General features: G+C 39.4%; 1 pseudogene; it reads left to right on the forward strand.

Annotated features, from left to right (window-relative positions):
• Window positions 1–1,927: 1,927 nt before the first annotated feature.
• Window positions 1,928–2,552, forward strand: LOC102475645 (proteasome subunit alpha type-7-like; annotated as a pseudogene).
• The last annotated feature ends 3,524 nt before the right edge of the window (window positions 2,553–6,076 follow it).

Raw genomic sequence — 6,076 nt, forward strand, 5'->3', positions numbered from 1 at the left:
TTTAACATTTTAACAGAGATATCTTAGAATCTTCACGTCAGTCACTCTACATCTCTCTACAAAGCTAGTAATAATAGATACTACAAAGTTGAGTCTGAGGGCATTGTCTGTTTTTCAGGAAGACTTTTCATATCCTTATATAGGGTAAAATATAAGTTAATTAGAAAATAAAACACAAGAATTATATTAGAAATGTTTCTAACTGAAGACTGAAGATGAAGTATTTTAGACATGATTTTGAGCTCTGTGCTAAATATTGATCCATTCTACATGGTTTTGTCAATATCTCCTGAGATATAAGTATAAAGTACAAATCAATGGGGCCAACAGATGGAGTGGTGGTGATGGTGCTGGACTTCCACATGGTTGATCGTGGTATGAGTCACAGACCTGATGGTTTCAAAATCTTGCTGGGCATGACTGTGTACATTCCCAAGATCCTAAGAGAAGAATGGAGAAGAGATTGCATGACCATCCTCCTGGGAGGTGATTTTTCACATTCCCTTTCTCTCTCTGGCAAGCACACATGCCCTGAGGCAAAAACAAATAGACAAACACAACTCTAAAAAGAAAGCAAAAAATAAATAAATAATAACCTTATAATAGTTAAATAAAGCACCAGGTACTTTAACCCAACCAAAAACAAACAGAAAAATCGAGCTTTCTAATCTACCATGTTTCATATTTAATTGACCCTTGAAATAGTTTTTCTTTTTCTTTTTTTTTCAGTAGGTAGATTAACTGCCCTTATTGCAGACTCATAAATTCTAAGTCTTTGAATAGTAATTGGCAATGAGTTTTTGTCTTTTTCTCCCAAGATTTTTTTTATATCAGTCAAAAGGGATATGTTAGTTTTTGCTAAACGTTTTTTTAAAATTAGGGCATGCAGGGACCAACAGTTAGCATAATGGCTATGTCGCTGGACTCCCATGTAGTCGACCACAGTTTGCGTCCAGACCCAGTGGCTTAAAACTCACACTGGGTGCATGTGCGTGCGTGCCCAAGATCCCGAGAGGAGAATAGAGGAGAAGGGATTGTGGCGTGGCCAGCCCCCATGGGGGGTGATTTCTCACTTTCTGTCTTTCTGTCTCTGTCTAGTGAGCGCATGCACCCTATAGCAAAAACATTCTAAAAAAAAAAAAAAAGAAGAAAATTAGGGCATGCACACATATGCACCTGGCATGGTTTTCAAGTCACTGGATTGGAATTCAAACTACAGTTGGCCAAGGTATCCAGCTTCCCTATGCACAGACTTAACTGCTGCATTATGGGACTGGTGCAATTCTAAAAGTTTTTTTTTTTTTTACTAATATTTATTGTTAATAAGTAAAGCAATTATTTTTTAACAAGTAACAAGTAAAGACATTTTAATGTATAACAGGAAAAGATATTCGGTGCGGATAAAGGTAACATCTGTTAGGAAATAAGAAGATAGATAAATTTATAAAAATGGTGTATTTGAGTTCTTGGAAAACTTAGGTCTAAAAATGACCAGTTTTAAAAAAGAACTCTGGCAAAAGATACAAAACTGACATACAAGTATGGCATTAAAAATCTTACATGGTTACTTTGATCTTGGATTATGCTGTACACTGCCTATAGGACCAAGCAGCAGCAATATTATCAAAGTAAACCATCGAGGTAGTACCTCTCTTTAAAGAATGGTGTTCCAGCAACTAAATAACATAAATTGTATCTGATAGGAGAAATTTGGTTTTGGGAAACCTGAATGATAGGGTCCAGTAGTGAAGCCAAGCAGATAGTCCACCTGAAGCATTACTTCAAGAAGGCTAGCCAGCAAAACAAATCCAGGTACTTGTCTAGGAACATGAGCATGCAGGTTGAAATGAAAACAGTGGTAGAGTTAGGTTTCCACCTACCTCAGTTACAGTAGGAAAGTGGGTGGTAATCCTCTTAGTCCTGTGCTATGGCATCCAGGTATGACAGGGCCATCACTTTCCAAGTGGAATATGCTCAGTAAGCAGTGAAGAAATAATCTATTATGGTTGGAATTTGAGGTACCAATATAGTTGTGCTTGCAGTAGAAAAATATCTGTTGCAAATCTTCAAGATGAAAGCAGTGTGAGGAAAATTTGTGCACTTGATGGCTTTTATAGGACTGACTGCTGATGCCAGTGATAAATAGAGCCCATCTAGAGCGTCAGAGTCACAAGCTTACAGCTGAGGATCTGGTAACTGTAGAATATATATAACTTGCTTCCTAGCAACATTAAAGTAGATATATACACAGAATAATGAATGAAGACCTTTTGGTATTTCTACCTTATAATCACAGGTTGTGATAATGATAGTATCCTAGGGTTATATCCTTCTGGTACTTATACTTCCAAAACAAATACATTAGGCTGGAGTGCTAAAACTGTTTGAATATTTCTAGGAAAGAATTACACAGAAGATGTTATAGCAAATGACAATGAGTCGATAGAAATGAGTTACAAGTAACTGAAACAGATAAGGAAAAGGAAGCAGCAGAGAAAAATAAAATCAAGAAAGACTTCCTAATACTTTGGATGAACACTGGAAATGTTTAATGTTTTGTTGTATTTCTTGGAATTATTTAGTGAAATTTTAGAAAAAAGTTTCTTTGTGGCATTACATTTAGTACTTCTGTGCTGTTCTGACAATGCCGTCTCTGTAGCTGTCTTCAGTCTATTACATAGTCAAATATAGGTTAGTGAGAACATTTTCTATGAAAGGGGCATTTCTTTAATTTTTAAAAGTTGTATACTTCCACATCACACTGAGACTTATCCAGTGTGTTAATTTTCTTCATTTATGCAAATTTAATTTTTTCATTTATAAAATTAATAGTTTAGTGAAGTTCGAATATTGAACATTGACTATCTGTTAAAGAGATAGCTGCTCCAAAATAAATTAAATATATATTGAGTTGCATTTCTTTTTTCTTTTTTCCTTTTTTTTTTTAGAGTTTTTCGCTATAGGGCATGTGCACTCACCAGACAGACAGAGAGAGACATAGAGACAGAAAGCAAGAAATCACCCCCCAGGGGAGATGGTCACGCCTCAATCCCTTCTCCTCCATTCTCCTCTCGGGATCTTGGGCACGCACGCACACGCACCCGGCGTGAGTTCTAAGCCACCGGGTCTGGGACGCGAACCACGGTCGACTACGTGGGAATCCAGCAACATAGCCATTACGCTAACTGCTGGTTCCCTGAGTTGCATTTCTTGAAGAATAAAAATATCCTTAGGTTGGTAAATTGTCAAAAAACACACAAAGAAATTAGAAGCTAAATCCTTCTACAGGTTTGTGCAAGAGTCAGAGTCTAGTGACAAGGACTTCTTACAGTGTGCTTTCAGGCTTTCTCTGTAATGGGAAGATACCATTAAGAGCACAGTGTTGGATTGGACAAGGGCCAAAGAGACAGAAAATGGTGGTAAGAAGTAGGGTGACCCCTGTTTGCCTGGGACTCAGTCTTGAAACATGGAAATTTCAGCACAAAACTGTGAAAGTCCTAGGCATTCTATGAAGAAAGTTTTTGCTATGGGGCATGTTTGGTTACCAGAGAGAGACATATATAGAGAAGAAAAGTGAGTAATCACCTTCCAAGGAGTATAGCCATGCCTCAATCCCTTCTCTTCCGTTTTCCTCTCAGGATTTTGGGCACACGTTCACATGTACCTGGTGTGTCTTTCAAGCTGCCAGGTCTGGGACATGGACTATTCAGTTGGCCATGTGGGATTCAGCCACCTTACCATGCCACTGGCTGGCCCAGAAAGAAAGTGTGTGAAGTCATAGGTGGACTTTGGGCCTAGTACCCTATGCAGTGAAGAGTCATCATCAATGATCAGAGTTGTAAGGAACCTCAACTACATGTATTAATTACTTAATTACAAGCATCTACTTGTATTAATTGCTTAAATATCAATATTATAACAACTAGAGATGCAATGGGAAGATAATGTGATTTATAACCAGAAGATCTGAGTTTGAGTCATAATTCTGTCATGCACAAATACTTTGACATTGCCAGATTAGGAGGCTCAGAGAGATTAGGTGATCTTCTCAATATAGCAGGGTACTGCAATGATCTGTGCCCCCTCCCCCAAACCAAGCCCATATTCTGAGTTCCTCAGACTTACTTGCTTTATAAACTGTAATTCCCTTGAAGTGTTGGCAAATATAATGCTAATATTAAAGCAGAAATCTTGGGGTCATACCAATACTTTTCAGGCTATTATGACACCAAAGAATTTCAAAAGGCCCATATCTTGATGGCATATCTTTTTAGCTAAAAATGTGCACGTTGTTACTATGCATCTGCAGGCCAGTCTGTAACTTCTCAGTTCACTTTAACTGCAGGCCCGTGACTGACACAGATGTTATTGCTCCCCAATTACAGTGTTTTCTGCTTGGAGGCATCTTGTCCTCTGCAATATATCAAGAGCCAGAGCCCCAGTGCTAAACATTAGCTAGTAATTTATGGTCATACCTTCTGAGGCAGAGAGGGCAGCCATAGCTCACTTTGGACTTGGAAAAGCACTCCAGGTTTTCCCTCAGCTCTTTTTTCTTTTTTTCTTTTTTTTCTTTTCTTTTCTTTCTTTCTTTTTTTTTTTTTTTCCCTGCATTTGCTCATTACTATATCTTTTCAATTCAGGGATGGTCTGGATCCTGCCATGTAAATCAAAGAAGAGAGGGCCTGACTCAGCCGCCTAGCCTGGGTCACCTGGAACCTATTATGATACAGGATCATAAACACCTCCATTTTCCCTTCAGAGAGAGAGCAGAACCACTGAAGTTAAGCTACCTGCATAAGAGCTGAGTGCGATCAGCTGTACTTAATCTTTAAATGTCCAACCCACCGATAACCTTTGGTTTGCTTTGATAACTATAAAATAAATTCTCACTGCATTGGAAACCAGCATTCTGGTTTCTATTCAAGGCCTTGGTGCAGATGTCATGGAATCTTGGACTGGACAGCAGTCCATGGAGATTTCTGGGGGCTGTTACTGGCTTTCAGGCACTTAATCTCTAAGTCTCTCTCTGCCAACTCTAAATTTCCTTGGGGAATGATGTGGCATTTGTGTATTACTAAGCTTTGAGTACTCTATGGGGTGAAAACCATTTAGAGGTAGAGAAAACAGGAGAAAAAGCAAAATCAAACAAATCCAAAGCTTTACAATATGGTGTAACAGAACAGAGTTTGTTTTGAGCATCTTGGGTTTGAATACAACTCTTTCATTCTTACTTTCCCAACCTATCTCAGGGAAAAGATGCTAACTCTGTTGATCTTGTTAACTCTTTTCTCCTCTGTAAAATCAGAATGGTCAGTACTTCTCACACTTTAATGTATATGTGAATCACTTGGGGATCTTGTTAAAATGCAGATTCTGATGTAGTAGAGCTGGAGTGGTGATCTAAATTCTTCAGTTCTAAAGAGCTCCAAGGGGATGCCAGTTCTGTGCCCTTCACTGCTCTCAAAGTGAGAGTAAATCACTGGTTCTGGTCAAATCATATAAGGAACAATTAAAAATACTGATGACCTCACATAAACCAAATTAACAGGATCTCTGGTGGTACAGTTCAGGAATTGAATGTCTTAAACACATCTTAGTAATTCTGATAAATTGTTCAGTGTGTGCTCAAAGTGTGGTAGTAGTGCAAATTAGCCCCTTTGCACAAATGTTAAGTGCCAAGCATAGGAAACTGGACTCCACATGGCCAATCATGGTTTGGAATCCTAGCCTTGGCAGCTTGAAAATCATGCCAGTCATTTTTTTTTGGGGGGGGGGGGCGGGGGGGGAGGTTTTTGCTCTAGAAAGAGGTTTTTGCTATAGGGCGCGTGCGCTCACCAGACAGACAGAGAGAGACATAGAGACAGAAAGCGAGAAATCACCCCCCAGGGGGGATGGTCACGCCACAATCCCTTCTCCTCCATTCTCCTCTCGGAATCTTGGGTATGCACACACGCGCCCGGCGTGTGTTTTAAGCCACCGGGTCCGGGACGCGAACCGCGGTCGACTACATGGGAGTCCAGTGACATAACCATTACGCTAACTGCTGGTTCCTGCCAGTCATGTTTTTCTGCATAAC

Source organism: Tupaia chinensis, unplaced genomic scaffold (genome assembly GCF_000334495.1).
Source record: "Tupaia chinensis unplaced genomic scaffold, TupChi_1.0 Scaffold000320_2, whole genome shotgun sequence".
Classification (NCBI taxonomy): Eukaryota; Metazoa; Chordata; class Mammalia; order Scandentia; family Tupaiidae; genus Tupaia; species Tupaia belangeri.